The sequence below is a fragment of the Tupaia chinensis genome, unplaced genomic scaffold, assembly GCF_000334495.1.
Source record: "Tupaia chinensis unplaced genomic scaffold, TupChi_1.0 Scaffold145396_1, whole genome shotgun sequence".
Lineage (NCBI taxonomy): Eukaryota > Metazoa > Chordata > Mammalia > Scandentia > Tupaiidae > Tupaia > Tupaia belangeri.
In genome coordinates this window covers 1,063,917-1,080,401 of record NW_006205257.1, presented here as the reverse complement: position 1 = coordinate 1,080,401, position 16,485 = coordinate 1,063,917, and positions in this window count along the sequence as shown.

Below are 16,485 nucleotides of genomic sequence, written 5' to 3'. Positions count from 1 at the left end.
TTTTTGAGAGGTTTTCGCTATAGGGCGCGTGCGCTCGCCAGACAGACAGAGAGAGACAGAAAGCGAGAAATCACCCCCAGGGGGGATGGTCACGCCGCAATCCCTTCTCCTCCATTCTCCTCTCGGGATCTTGGGCATGCATGCACACGCGCCCGGCGTGAGTTTTAAGCCACCGGGTCCGGGACGCGAACCACGTCGACTACGTGGGAGTCCAGCGACATAGCCATTACGCTAACTGCTGGTTCCCAATTTCTGGTTTCTTAAATCAGTTGTCTGCCAGGTGAGTCCCCTTCTCCTGAGATCAGAGCCCTCAGAACAGGATTGCTCTTTCTGCTCTCGTCCCCTTCTTGAGTCTAGGACTGGGGATGGGGTTTGGGAGGTGCTGCTGACTGGCATTTGGCCTCAGTTCAGGTTCCCCTGGGCAGAGTTTGAGTGGCAGCAGGGCCAAAGGACCACCCTGATCTGAGCTGTCGTACTTCAGCCTGCAGTAGACCAGGCTTCCCTGGCTTGGGCTGGGGAACAGAGTGAGATTTCTCTGCAAAGGAAACCTCCTCATGCCAAAGGGTCAAGGTGGAAAAGGGGCCGGTGCAGTGGGGTCTTGACACTGGTTCCCACAGCTGGGAATGGTAGGGGAGAGGGAGCTGGTAAAGTGGGAGAAGGGGTGTTGGGCAGCCCAGAACCTGGAAGGCCAGGCCAGCCCTGGGTGGACAGCTCAGCCCCTCCAAGGGCCAGGCTGCAGGGCAAGGGAGTCTTGTGACCTGGGGTGCCTGAGGACACCTGCTTTTTTGGAAGGGACTCAGATCCAGTATCCTCACAGGAAGAGATGGGGTCCTTGGTGGCCAGATATTCCAAATATTCAGGAGCAAGTAGTTTTGTTTTATTTATATATATAAGAACTATTTATTATTATCTTTTAAAAATATTATTTATTTAATTTTATTTATAATAATTATTATTTTTAAATTTGACCAGAGAGGGAGAGAGAAAGGGAAAGTGAGAAAGCAAGCCACTAGGTCTGGAACTTGAACTGTGGTTGGCCTTGTGGGAGTCCAGCACCTCAACCACCATGCCACCTGCTGGCCCCTTTTTTAATTTTTAAAATTTGACAGAGACAGAGACAGAGAGAGACAGAGAGAACATGAGAAAGCACGCCACCAGGTCTGGGACTTGAACCATGGTTGACCATGTGGGAGTTCAGTGCCTTAACCACCATGCCACCTGTCCTTAATCATCACACCATCTACTGGCCCTGAGAGCTGGTAGATTTTTAAAAAATAATTATTTTATATCACTTTATTTATTTACTTATTTTTTAATTTGACCAGAGAAATACAGAGAGGGAGAGAAAGTGAGAAAGCAAGCTGCTAGGTCCAGGACTCGAACCGTGATTGGCCATGTGGAAGTCCAGCACCCCTAACCACCACACCATCTTATATATTTAAGCAGGTCGATTTTTATATGACATCTCTTCCTCTCTAAAATCTAGAAACTAGCTCTGAATTTATTACTAGAGTCCTGTGCTGACCAAACAGTGTTATCTGTAGACTGCATCTGGCTTCTGGGCTTAAAGAGTTTCTTTGGCAGGGTGGATAATTCCCACCTGGAAGGTGAGGGCCTGGTGCCTAATGTCTGGCCAGAGCCCAGAAAAGGCCAGTAACCACCAAGACCACAGGTCTCTGCTGCAGAATTGCTGGACTCAGCCCTGATTGTCTGTGGCCTCTGTCCCGGGACATCCCCACCCGCAGGCAAGGTAATGGAAGTCCTTCCCTCTGAGACTGTGGGCATGCTGCTACTGGCTGGGCCCTGCGTTGCGTGTCCCTGGATTTAGGCAAGGCCAGCCCTGCCAGTCGGACCACTCCTCCTAGAGCTTTGTGGGTGACTGGGTAGTTGAGGGTTCTGCTGAAGACCCCCACCCCACTTCTGAGGGACCTCAGTATTCTTCACATCACCTTCATCGGTCTTAGGATTGTTCTCTGCCTCACTGGTGTGAAGAGGAGAAAAGAAAAGTCTTAACCACCCAGGGAGTCTTTGTGGACCTGGCATTCCCCGACATTGTTAGAGGGGTATCTCATATTTATATCACTTTCTATATATAAACTCATAAGTCATACTCATTTTATCAAAATGTGATCATCTTTATGCCTTCTGCACATGGCCCATTTAATCACTTTATAGATCATGAACGTCTTTCCGTAGTAATGGATCTGTTTCTATCCTGCTTTTGACACTTGCATGGCAATTCCTTCGCATGAATTTATCATAATTTATAGAACTAGTTCCCTGTTGGACATTTTAGTGGTTTTCATTTTTATTTTTCAATTTTAAAGATTGTTGAAGTGACTGTTCTTGCTCTATACCTATACCAGGATAAATTCCTAGAAGGCAGATTATTGTCTGGAAGGGGACACATACTTTTAAGACTTTTTTGTTTTTAAGTCTCTTTATTTCGTAAGACGAGATGGAGGGGAAAGAGACGCACCCTCCAAAGGTCTCACTTGTGACCCTCTCCCGCCAGCCAGCCTTCCCAGGCATCCAGGATGTCATAGGCATGTGCATGCCCACTGGGGACACATCACACTAGGAACTGAACCCTGATCTTCCATAGCTTCCTGCATTGCAGAGCTGCATGCTACCTTTGTGCTACTTTGGCTGCACCAGTTTTAAGACTTGATGCATCTTGGGGCCAGCAGATAGTGTAGCGGTTATATCACTGGACTCATGCATGGCCGACTGTGGTTTGAGTCCTGGACCTAGTGATTTGAAAATCACACCGGGTGCATGTGCATGCGTGCCCAAGATCCTGGAGGAAAATGGAGAAGGGGTTGCAGCATGGCCATCCCTCCTGGGGGGTGATTTCTCACTTTCCCTCTCACTGTTTGTGTCTCTCCCTCTGACAAGCGCACTTGCCCTAAGGCAAAAAAACTCTTAAAAATAATTTAAAAAAAAAAGGATAAATCATCTTCCAGAATGATCTAGTGGTGCATGAACATTCCTGTTTTTTTCTCATAATCACACCAGCACTGGGAACCTTCATTTAAAGAATTCTTTGTCAAGTTGATAAGTTAAAAAGGGGCATTATAGTTGCGTTTTTGACATAACTTTTTAAAAAAAAAATAGATATTTTTACTATAGGATGTGTGTGCTCGCTGGAGAGACAGAGACAGAGACAAAAAGTGAGAAATCACCTCCCAGAGGGGATGGCCACACTACAATCCCTTCTCCATCATTCTCCTCTTGGGCTTTTGGGCACACATGCCTGGCATGAGTTTTAAGCTGCTGGGTCCGGGACTTGAACCATGGTCGACTACGTGGGTGTCCAGCAAGGTAATCATTATACCATCTGCTGGTCCCATAGCTTTTTTTCTTTTCAGGTAGTGTTTGTCTTAGGGCATGTGTGCTTGTCAGGGCTGGGGAGAGACAGAAAGACAGATAGGCAGACAGATGTGGTGAGAGGGAAAGTGAGAAATTACCCCCCAGGGGGGTGACTACTCCACAGTCACTTCTCTTCCATTCTCCTCTTGGGATCTTGGGCATGCACACACATGTGTCTGGCACGATTTTCAAGCCATCAGATCTGGGACTCAAACCACGGGCAGCCATGTAGGAGTCCAATGACATAACTGCTACGTCATCTGCTGTTTCCCATAACTTTCATTTTTTGAAAATATTTTTATTGAAAGAGAGAGAGAAAGACAGGCACCCTCAGCAGGGTCTTGCCACTCTGAGATCCTTCCTCCAACCTCCCAGTCAGTGAGGATCACAGGTGTGTACTGTTCACACCATATTCAGGTGGACCTAGGATCTGAACCCAGGCCTCCCATGTGGCTCCAGTATTTCACAGCAGCACCTTACTGATAGATGTCAATTTACTGATAAATTGTCGGTTTACTGATAAGTTGTCATTTTACTGAAAAATTGACTTCTTAACTATATGTATTATCTAATGCCCTATTCAGTCTTCTGAAATGATCATTTACTCAACAAATACTTACTGAGAATCATCTGTGTGCCAGACGCCCTTCCACGCATTAGGGGATACTTCGGGGAACAAAGTGGAGGAGGATCCCTGCCTCCACGGAGCCAATATTCAATTGCAAGGGGAGCAGACAGTGGCTACTAAATACACTGTTTGTTCCACCATGGCTGGGCCAAAACTTTGCTTTTATCAAAAGAATATATATATGAACATAAATAATAAAAGGCTTATGACTCGCCCAACTGTCCCCTGCCCCAGATCCCTACCTCTCCCAACCTTGTTTTGCGTAGGTAATCACCTATGACTCTTCAAGCTATTATCCCCAGGTTGTAGTACTGCCTCCATATTTCTTTTTAAAGTTTATTTATTCACTTCTTCCATGAGAGAGAGAGACAGAAAGAGACTCCCCAACAGGATCTTCACACCGATAGCCACCACCAGCCTCAGCTAGCCTGCACCATGGGCACACGCATACACCTAGTTGTACAGGGAGGCCTCCGAGTATGAACCAGGGACCTTCCCATGTGTGTCCAGGATTGCAGAGTAGTGTAGTACCACTGCCTGGCCCGTATCTCTGTATTCCTTTTTTTTTTTTTTTTTAAGAATTTTAAACTTTATTTTTATTATTATTGTTATTATTTTTAGTTTATTATGGGGCATGTGCACTTGCCAGCGAGAGAAAGCAAGCCACCAGGTCTAGGACTCACACTGCAGTTGGCCATGTGGGAGTTCAGCACCTTAACCACCATGCCACCTGCTGGCCCTACTACCTCTGTATTTCTGACTAGCGTAAATATACCACAGGTAGAAAACAACCAGCCAGTTGTCTCAATATCGTTTATTGAGCATTCACCCATTCTGCTTACTGATGTTTAAATGACAGCTTTGTCATTTGCTTTATTCTTTTTTTTTTCTTTTGCCAGAAGGCATGTGCATTTGTAGGGATTGGGGGGAAGGTAGAAAGAAAAGAGAGAAAGACAGAGAGAGAGAGAAAGAGAAGGAGGGAGGGAGGGACGGAGGAAGGGAGGAAGGAAGGAAGGAAGGGGAAGGAAAAAAGGAAGGAAGGACCCTCCTCCATGGGAATGGTCACACTGCAATCCCTTCTTTTCTCCTTCCTTTCAGGATTTTGGGCGTGCACACACATGACCTGGCATGTTTTTCCAGCCACTGGGTCTGAGACTGGGACTCAAACCGCCTAGTCGGTCATGTGGGATCCAGCTACCTTAATCATTACACCACAGGCTGGCCCAGTTTGCTTTCTTTTGGTCACTCTAGCTACTTCTAGACTCTTTGTTCTAGTCTATTCTAGTATCAGAACCCACTGTTTTAGTTATAGCTTATGAACACATTTTTAGTATTTTAGAGGTCAAGACTTCTCTATTATTCTTGTGTGCTATCATATTTTTATTCTTTTAGGTGTTCTTTGGAAATATAGGGTCAAGTTTCAAATATTATCCAATCAGAGGTTTATGTTGGGATTATGTTTAATTAATAGGTAAATGTTGGAAAAATTTACAGATAAATTGACTTCTTAACTGTATTTATTATCTAATGCCATATTCAGTCTTCTGAAATGATCATTTACTCAACAAATATTTACAGAGAATCATCTGTGTGTCAGATATCCTTCCAGGCATTGGGGGTACATCAGGGAACTAAGTGGAGGAGGATCCTGGCCTCTGTGGAGCCAACATTCAATTGCAGGGAGAGCAAACAGTATATTTATACCTGCTATATAAATTATATAGTGCTATGAACCAGATGGTGACACAGCCATAACTCAACTGGGCCTATCTGGGAAAGGTCCTGGGTTAGCATCCTGGGACTTCCCTGAGCACATGTGCCTATCATGGTCACATGATCTTGGTCAGCTAATGAGGTGGGCAGATAACAGCATGATGCCTTTTTTGTTGGGGTGCCTACCTCTCTGTCCCTCTCTGTGTCTCTTTTCTCTTGTGGAAGAGAGAAATAAATAAGTAAAATATATGCAGAGCATGATAGATACTTTGGAAAGCCAGTAGAATATGGGAGACTGGCAGTGAGGGGTGGGTGGAAAAATTGAGTGGATGGTCAGGGTGGGCCTCACTGAGCTTTCAGATTTGAGGCTGTGGGGTTCTGTACCAGACAAATGAGCTGAGCCAGTGGGGCTCAACCTGGGGAACTGTGCCACCCCTCAGGGGAATTTGGCAACATCTAGAAACATTATTGATTGCTGTGACAGAGGTACCTCTGGCATCCAGTGGATAGAGACCAGGGATGCTGCTAAATGGCTCATGCACATAGGGCAACCCTACAACAAAGGATTATCTGGTCTGGAATGTTCATAGTCCCAAGGCTGAGAGATCCTCACTGCAGGAAAGACTGCCGAAGTGAAGGAAACAGTTAGCAAAAGGTCTTATGGTGGGAGTGAAGAGCCGCAGACAAGTGGAGAGTTGGAGGAAGAAGGCAGCAGGAGATGAGATCACAGGGGAAAGAGGGAGAGGGCAGAGGATCTGGGCCTTACAGGGCAATGCGGAATCTGACTTTATTCCTAGTGAGGTGAGGAACAACTGCCAGGTTTTGAACAGAGAAGTGCCATGATTGAAATCATGTTTGGAGGGGTTTACTCTTTTGTTGCTGCCCTGATAATGGATGTTCTAGTCCATTTCATTACTATTAGCAGAAAATATCTGAGCCTGGGTAATTAAAGAGAGTAGAGGTTTATTCAGCTCATGCTTGAGGTCCAAGGTCCAGGAGTCACATGTGGTATGGGTTTTCCCATTGATGGGGCTCCCCAAAGCCATGCAGGGCATCATCAGAGATGAGATGTATCATGAGAGAACAAGAGCACACATCTGTGTTCACCCATGTGTCCCTGTTCTGGTTTTGTTCCCTTTCTTTAAACTCACCAGGAATCAATCACAGGGCTCTACTCCAATGACCTGAACTCTTCCTTCTTCCAAAAGGTCCCATCTTTCAACACGACTACTTGGTCAGGTTTTCACTCTATTAATCCCATTACAGTGGCTTAACACATAAATGTGGGGACACATTCCAACTCTAGCAAGGAGCAGAGACAATTGGTAGGAGAGAGAGAGAGTGGTCTGGACCAAGATGGTGTGACTCATGGAGGTGAGAGAATGGGTTGAGTGAACACATATTTGAAGGCACAGCCAATAGGATGTCCTGGTGGATTAGATGGCATGTGAGGAAAGAAAGCTTTTGGTCTGAGCAACTACAGGATGGAGTTATCCATAACTGAGACAGAAAACAGTGGGAGGAACACCTGCCACAGGGCTTGTGACTAGAAGTTCCGTGAAGATGTTAGTCAAAAGGTCTTTCAAAAAGTCCGTAAAGTACATATTATGAAAAAACTATGCATGGACTTCAGAGATTTCTATATTTTAATTACATTTCTCCACAAACTTTTGGAAGTCTCCTCCTACAGTATTTGAGGTGTCCAGCACACATCCAACTGCATATGGTAACTATTTGGTTGAATATACAAGTCTGGAGTTAGGGAGAGAGGTTAGAGCTGGAGATAGAAATTTAGGAAACATCAACGTATAGATGGCTTTTAAAGCTATAGGACTGATTGAGGTCAGTGAGGGAGTGAGGGCAGATAAAGAAGAAAAGAGGGCCAATAATGGAAGATGAGAATATTCCAACATAAGGAAATCAGGGAGAGATAAAGATGGACCAAAAAGAGACTAGGAAGTGACCAGTGAGCTGGAAAGAAACCAGGAGAGTATCAAGTTGTAGAAGTCAAACGAGGAAAGTACTTCATGGAGGAGTATGCCAAATGCTGGTGGCAGGTCAGGTGAGATGAGGACCAAGGATTGACCAGTGTATTTAGTAATGTGTTCTTGGCAAGAGCAACCTCGAAGGACTGGTGAGAACAAACGTCTGTTAGGTAGATCTGTGAAGGAATGGAAAGAGATCGTTTGGAATTAGTGAGCAAAAAGAATGGGGAGATAGCCGTTGAGGGAGGAGGTGTGAAAGCTTTTTGTGTTTTGTTTGATTAGGGTGGGAGAAGCCAGCATATCTGCATGTTGATGAGATTGACTGAAGATAGAAAAGGGGAGAATTCCTTGAGCCAAAGCTCAGAGGGTTTTGCTGCTAGTGGAGGTGGAGGGATTGGCTCTTTGAAGGAGCATGAAAAGTTAAACTCTGGTAAAAGCTTAGAAGGCAGAACAGTGGGTGCAATTATGGTGATTGGAATCCGGGAGTTCCCTTTCTTCTCATTTCTCTTTCTCTTACTCTCCATCTATCTCTCCCTCTTACCCTTTTCTTCTCTCTACCGACAATTTTATTGAGATATAATCAATTACATACTGTACTATTCACCTAATGTAAACGTACTATTTTAAGTATGTTTAAGTGGAGTTTTTAGTATGTTCACAGAGTTGTACCTCCATCATTACAGCCAATTTCAGAACATTTTTATCATCTCCCCAAAAAACCTTATAATAATAATAGTTATTTTCTGTCCCTACCTGCAGAGTCCTAAACAACCACTTACTGTCTTTCCTACTCTGGACATTTCATGTATTAGGTTGTCAGAAAAGTCACAAGACATTTTTGCATAGAAAAACACAGAAAAAAATGTATGACTTTTCCAACAACCCAATAAATTGAATCATACAAAGTGTGGACATTGTTTTCTTCCAGCTGTTCTGTTCTTTTCTTTTCCTTTCTTTTCTTTTCTTTTTAAAGAACTGTTTTATTTAACTTTACTTGTTTTAATTTGACCAAAGAGGGACAGAGACAGGCGAGAGAGAGAGAGAGAAAGAGGGAGAGAGAAAGCCACCAGGTCCAGGACTTGAAACGCAGCCAGCCATGTGGGAGTCCAACGCCTTTAACCACTATGCCACCTGCTGGCCTCTCCGTTGTTTTTCACTTAGCATAATGGTTTTAAAGTTTGACTAAGTTATAGTATTTTATTCCTTTTTATGGCTGAATAATATTCCCTTCTATGTATATACTACATTGTTATTATTTGAGATTATTTTTTAAATTTTATTTACTCATTCATTTATTTTAATTTGATCAGAGAGATACACAAAGAGAAAGAGAGGGAAAGTGAGAAAGCAAGCTGCCAGGTCCAGGACTTGAACTGTAGTCTGCCATGTGGGAGCGTTCAATGCCTTAATACGTCACCTGCTGGTCTCCAATATTTATTATTTTATTCATTCATCTGTTAGTGGACATATGAGTTGTGTCTACCTTTTGACTATCAGTAATAAAACTGCTAGGTACAATTATTTATAAGTTTTTCATGGACATACAATTTTTTTATTCCCTTTAGATATATTTCTGGGGATGGCTTTGCTTGGCTATTGGTAATTCTATTCTTAACCTTTTGAGGAGTTGTCAGACTGTTTTCCAAAATGGCTGCACCGTTTTACATTCCTGCCAACAATATATGAAGGTTCTGATTTCTTGCTTTCTTGCTAATACTGGTTATTGGCTGTTCTTTTGATTATAATCGTCCTAGTGGGTGTGAAGTAGTATCTCATAGTTTTGATTTGCTTTTCCCCAGTGACTAATGATATCGAGCATCTTTTAATGTGCTTCTTTGTCATTTTTATGTCTTTAGAGAATGTCTTTTCTTTGCCTATAAATTCATTGATTTGTTTAAATTTTTTGTTATCAGATTGTAAGGGTTCTTGAAGGGACCAGCAGTTAGCATAATGGCGATGTCGCTGGACTCCCATGTAGTCAACTGCGGTTCGAGTCCCGGACTTGGTGGCTTAAACTCATGCCAGGCACGTGTGTGTGCGTGCCCAAGACCCCGAGAGAAGAATGGAGAAGGAATAGCGGCGTGGCCATCCCCCCTGGGGGGTGATTTCTCGCTTTCTGTCTCTCTGTCTCTGTCTTTCTGGCGAGTGCATGTGCCCTATAGTGAAAACCTCCAAAAAAAGAAAAAAATATTGTAAGAGTTCTTTTTATATTCTGGATACAAATTTCTATGAGATAGATGATTTCCAAATACTTTATCCTATTCTGTGAGTTGTCCTGTTCTCCTGATGATATCATTTGCAATAAAAGAGTTTTTAATTTTGATGAAGTCCAATTTATCTATTTTTTTTCTTACGTTGCTTATGCTTTTGGTATTGTGTCTAAGAAGGTCATGCCTTACCCAAGGTCATGAAGATGTACTCTTTTCTGCTATTCACTTATTTATGCTTTTCATTTTATTTTGACTTCTGATTGAATTAGCATTGTTCTCAGGACATTGTTAAATAGTACCAGGATTACTTGTGCTATTCCTGATTTCAGTTATTTCATCATTAATCATGATGTTATTTGTGGGATGAGATTTTTAAAACTTAAAGAAAAATTCTGTATTTATGTACTAGTGTTAAAACTTACACAGGACTCCCTGGTTCTCAAATGTATTTAATCTGTCTATGGAGATAAACACAATTTTCCTGTTTTGATCTTTTGATGCAATAAATTATATTAATAGGTAGTCTAATATTGAGCCATTCTGTAATGCATTTCTGAATTAAATCTTAATTTGTTGATGTACATAATTATTTTATTATACTGCTTGTTCAAGAGCCATAGGTTTTATCATTTTTTGTGAGTTTTTGACTCATGTATGATTTAGACCCAGACATTTTAAGTACTTTTTTTCTTTTCTGCTTATATAAAACTCAATTTCTAATTTTATTGCACTGTAGTCAGAAACTGGTTTGTATGCTGTTGATTATTTAATTTGAGAATTGATTTATGCCCTGGTTTGTATGCGGTCATTTTTTTGTTACATTATGTTTGAAATGATACTTATCTTCTAATTATTGGTGCATAATTATTTTTTATATATGTATCTGCTAGTCCTATGTGTATGACATTCTTTACTGTGAGATACAGTTCTGAAGAAAAAGATTTTGATTGAGGAACCAGCAGATGGCTTAGTAGTTACATCGCTGGACTCCCACGTAGTTGACCATGGTTTGAGTCCTGGACCCTGCAGCTTAAAACTCATGCTGGGCGCATGTGCATGCATGTCCAAAATCCCAAGAGGAAAATGAAGGAGAAGGAATTGTGGGATGGCCATTCTCCCTAGAGGGTGACTTCTCACTTTCTGTCTCTCTGGGAAGTGCTCGCACCCTATAGCAAAAATCTCTCTCTCTAAAAAAATTTTTTTTATTAAAACCCAGCAACAAACAATTTCATAAATTAACAAAGATAATCTTAACATAGCCAATGAAAGAAAAACTTACCATTGTTATCATTTTCATATAGAGGACTGTGGGAGATAAGAGTTTACAATCCAACAAAAATCAGTGGGTATCAATCATTGGTTCAGTTAGCAGTAGGTATAGCTCTTTAGGAAGAGATAAAAAAAGAACACTCCTGGGGCCAACAGGGTGGTGTGGTAGTTAAAGGTGCTGGATTCCTACATGGCTGACCACAGTTCAAGTACCAGACCTGGTAGCTTGCTTTTTCACTTTTTCTCTCTTTCTCTCTCTGGTCAAATTAAAATAATGATGATGATGAGAAAGATAAAGAAAATTATTATTAAAAAAAAAACACTTCTACTCACACACTGCGAGTTCTTGTAAGACTATATTGTACATAAAGGAGTAAGTCCTAGAAAAAGCAAAGAAAGAAAACGAAATTGGAAAGAAATGTTTAAAAGTAGAGACATGGTAACGCCAGTTACTTGTGATTTATAGGCTTTAAAAAATTCTTGATTTTGGAGACCAGCAGGTGGCATGGTGGTTAAGGTGCTGGACACTCCCACATGGCTGACCACAGTTCAAGTCCTGGACCTGGTAGCTTGCTTTCTCACTTTCCTTCTCTGTGTATGTGTGTGTGTGTGTGTGTATGTCTCTCTCTCTCTGATCAAACTTTAAAAATAAATAAAATAAAATAAAATAAAAAATAAATGAAGTTAAATCATTCTTTAAAAAAAAAGTTCTTGATTTTAGCTTTTTGTTTGTTTGTTTGTTTTAATTTCATTCCAAAGAAAGACTAGTTGTAACATTTTGGACTTTTCCTGTATTATCTATTCCTATCAATGAGTAAGGGTTTTATAAATAGATACATTTAAATCTGGGAGACAACCATCTATCGAATAATTGGTGGATTTGTATTTAAACCTGCTTGTGTGTAAAAATGTTGAATCTACATTTAGTTTTGACATTAAATGTTATTATCAATATGTGTGGACTTATCCTTTTTTTCTAGTTGGTTTGTGTTCTTTTACTTCCATTCGTCTCTCTTTAGTTTTCCTAATATAGTAGTCCATTATGGATTTCCTGAAGAGCTGGTTTCATTTTGGTGAATTCTTTTTTTTTTTTTTTTTTTTTTTTTCATTTTGGTGAATTCTTTCAGCAATTGTTTATTTGGGAATGATTTTATTTCTTCTTCCCATTTGAAAGATAATATTGCTGGGTATAGTACTCTTGGCTGAAATTGCTTTTCTTTTAGAATTTTAAATATGTCTTCCCATTCTAACATTGCCTATATTGTTTCAGCTGAAAGATCTGATGGTAGTCTAATGGGCTAACCCGTGTAAGTAGTTTGGTGTTTCTTGCCATTTAAAACTTTTCCTCTTTATTGTTGATTTTTACTAATTTGACTATGACATGCCTTGGAGAGGGTCTTCTTATGTTATATCTATTTGGTGTTCTTTGTATCTCCTGGATTTGGATATTTGCATGCCTCTCTAAATTTGGAAAATTTTCAGCTAATAGATTATGAATGATGTTTTCTATTTCATTACCTGTCTCTTCACCTTCTAAAATACCTGTTATGCAGACCATTTAATGAGTGTTCAGGATTTCCTGAATATTGTCATTTTTAATGATTATTCTATTTTTTTCAGTTGCTTGGACTAAATCAGAAGTTTTATCTTCCAGGTTAGAGAGTCTCCCGTGTGGTCTAACTGGCTGTTGATACTTTTGAGGGAGGTTTTAATTTCCTGCAACATATTCTTTACCTCCAGAACTTCTGTTTGATTCTTTTTCAGTGTGTCTATCTCCTTGTGGAGTTCTTCCATCATGTCATGAAAGGATTTTCTCATCTCCTGCAATCGGTTCTCTGTTTTCTCCTGCATATTGTTGAGTGTTGTTAAAATGAATACTCTGAATTCTTTTTTTTTTTTTTTGACATTTCTGACATTTCTTTTGTGTTTTATCCTTTGTTGGTGAGGAGTCATGATCCTTTGAGGAGGAGGTATTTCCTGATTTTCTCCTATTTCTTCAGGCTTTGCTTTGATTTTTAGTCATCTCATGGGATACTCACTTCTTCCTACTTTGTTGGGGTATGCTTCTGTAGCTGTGTACTCTTGCACTTCTCTATGATATATGTAAATATCTGTGCCAATTTTCCCTCCTATGTTGTGGGTGAGAGTGTGGAATCCATGACAGAAACTTAGGATTTAGGTATCCGGATGGGAGTTTCTCTCCTTTTACTTCCAGGGAAGTTATGGAGAAAGAATTCCTCCAAAGTCTCCTATTTTCAGGTGTTTGGTTCTTGTATACCAAAACCTAACTGCTCCCAATGTGGTAGGAGGTTGCGCTGACAGAGAGAATGTAAGGTGATAGACCAATTCTTATTGCTACTCCTCCCCCACAGCAGGCTGGCTGGAGGTTTCTGCTGATGAGCTCAAGCCAAGCAACTTGACTTGGTCCTGTCTGTTGGTCCTACTATCTCTAGGACTGTGAGGTTGCTCTTTCTTTCTCTGGAATTGCAAGAACCAGCTAGCTACTGGTTTTTTTTTTTTTATTTTTATAAATTTATTTATATGTTTTTTGAGAAGTTGTCACTATAGGGCGCATGCGCTTGCCAGACAGACAGAGAGACAGAAAGCGAGAAATCACCCCCCAGGGGGGATGGCCACGCCGCATTCCCTTCTCCTCCATTCTCCTCTCGGGATCTTGGGCATGTACGCACACGCGCCCGGCATGAGTTTTAAGCCACCGGGTCCGGGACACAAACCGCGGTCGACTACGTGGGAGTCCAGCGACATAGCCATTACACTAACTGCTGGTCCCACTAGCTACTGGTTTTTTTTTTATTTTTTTGAGAGATTTTTACTGTAGGGTACGTGTGCTCGCCAGACAGACAGAGAGACATAGAGACAGAAAGTGAGAAATCACCCCCTAGGGGGGATGGTCACACGCTGCAATCCCTTCTCCTCCATTCTCCTCTCGGGATCTTGGGCATGTACGCACACGCGCCCGGCATGAGTTTTAAGCCACCGGGTCCGGGACACAAACCGCGGTCGACTACGTGGGAGTCCAGCGACATAGCCATTACGCTAACTGCTGGTTCCCCTAGCTACTGGTTCTTTAAGTTTGGAGAGTACATTTGTTTTTTATATTCATCTACTGAGTACTTTTACATTGTTAATACTTGGCTTAACACAATATGAGTTCAATTTAAATGGCTACCAGTCTCCAAAAGAAACAATGATCTTAGAACAGTTTAATTCAGATCATACTCCCATCTCTTATCAGTTTTTTGTCTAGAATTTTAGAGCTATATTTTTTAAAAACTCTCTAATAAAAAAATCATTACTACTGTTGATTAGTTCCATTTTCAACTGTTTGCCAATTTCTTTGCTCACTCTTGCTTGTTGCATCTTATTCTATCTTTCTGGGTTCCATTTCCTTATCTTTTTTTGTTTGTTTGTCTGTTTGTTTTTTGAGAGTTTTTTTTCACTATAGGGCGCGTGCGCTCGCCAGACAGACAGAGAGAGACATAGAGACAGAAAGCGAGAAATCACCCCCTGGGGGGATGGTCACACCACAATCCCTTCTCCTCCATTCTCCTCTCAGGATCTTGGGCACGCACGCACACGCGCCCGGCGTGAGTTTTAAGCCACCAGGTTCGGGACGTGAACCACGGTCAACTACGTGGGAGTCCAGCGACATAGCCATTACGCTAACTGCTGGTTCCCTCCATTTCCTTATCTTACATAAGTCTTTTTCTTTTTCTTTTTTTAGGAGAGGTTTTTTTGTTTTGTTTTGTTTTTGTTTTTGTTTTTTTGCTATAGGGCGCATGCACTCGCCAGACAGACAGAAAGAACAGAGAGACAGAAAGCGAGAAATCACCCCCCGGGGGGGGGGCCGGGGAGGATGGCCATGCCTCAATCCCTTCTCCTCCATTCTCCTCTCGGGATCTTGGGCATGCATGCACACGCGCCCGGTGTGAGTTTAAGCCACCGGGTCCGAGACTTGAACTGTGGTCGACTACGTGGGAGTCCAGTGACATAGCCATTATGCTAACTACTGGTCCCATCTTACATAAGTCTTTAAATATTAAATTTAATTTAGTGTTCCCAGGGGACCAGCAGATGATTTAGTGCTTAGGGTGCTGAGCTTCCACATGATTGATCACAGTTTGAGTCCTGAACCTGGCAGTTTAAAAATCACATTGGGCACAAGTGCATGTATGCTCAAAATCTCAGGAGGAGAATTAAGGAGAAGGGATTGCAGCATGGTCATCGCCCCCCCCCCCCAGGAAGTGACCTCTAACTTTCCTTCTTTTCGTCTCTCTTGGATGAATACACACACCCTATGGCAAAAATCTTAAAGAAAAAAAAAAAAGTAATGGATTTACCTTATTATTTTGGGGAAAACCCATATGATCTTTGTCTTTTTTTTTTTTTTTTTTTGAGATATTTTTGCTAAAGGGCACGTTTGCTCACCGGAGAGACAGAAAGACAGGAAATGAAGAATCCCCCCTGCAGGGGGGATGGACACACCACAGTCCCTTCTCCTCTATTCTCCTCTCAGGATTTTGGGTTTCCTCTTTGGATTTTGGGTATACACACATATGTACCCAGCATGAGTTTTAAGCTTCTGGGTCCAAGACTTGAACCACAGTCGACTATGTGGGAGTCCAGTATAACCATTATGCCATCTGCTGATCCCCCTCATATAAACTCTTAGTTCTGTTCACTTAAACAATATTCTGCCCTTACTAGTAGTTGAGCTAGGTATAGAACTCTGGGATTACAGTTATTTTCCTGTAGTCCTTTGAAGACTGATTCCATTACTCAGTCCTATTAGTCCTTTGAGGATAATGTCTCTCAGCTTCACTAAGATATATCTATATAAACAGTTTTTTTCCCTTTTTTTTAGACAGAAATTTTTGCTATAGGGCGAGTGTACTCACCAGAGAGAGAGAGAGAAAGCTAGAAATCACCCATTGGGAGGGATTGTCATGCCACAACCCCTTTTCCTCATTCTCCTCTTGGGATTTTGGGCACACATGCTTATGTACTCAAAGTGAGTTTCAAGCCACTAGGTCCGGGACTTGAACCACAGCTGAATACATGGGAGTCCAGTGACATAGCCTTTAAGCCAACTGCTGGCCCCAGGAATAGTGGCTTTTAAGTTCTGCAAGTTTTTCTGTCATAATGTCTTTTTTAAAAAAAGAATTATTTTATTTAAATTTATGTCTGTCTGTCTGTCTGTATGTATTTATTTATTTAAGTGAGGGGGGCGGGGGGGGGTGGTGAGAAAGCAAGCTGCCAGGTGTAGAACTCGATCCGTGGTTGGCCA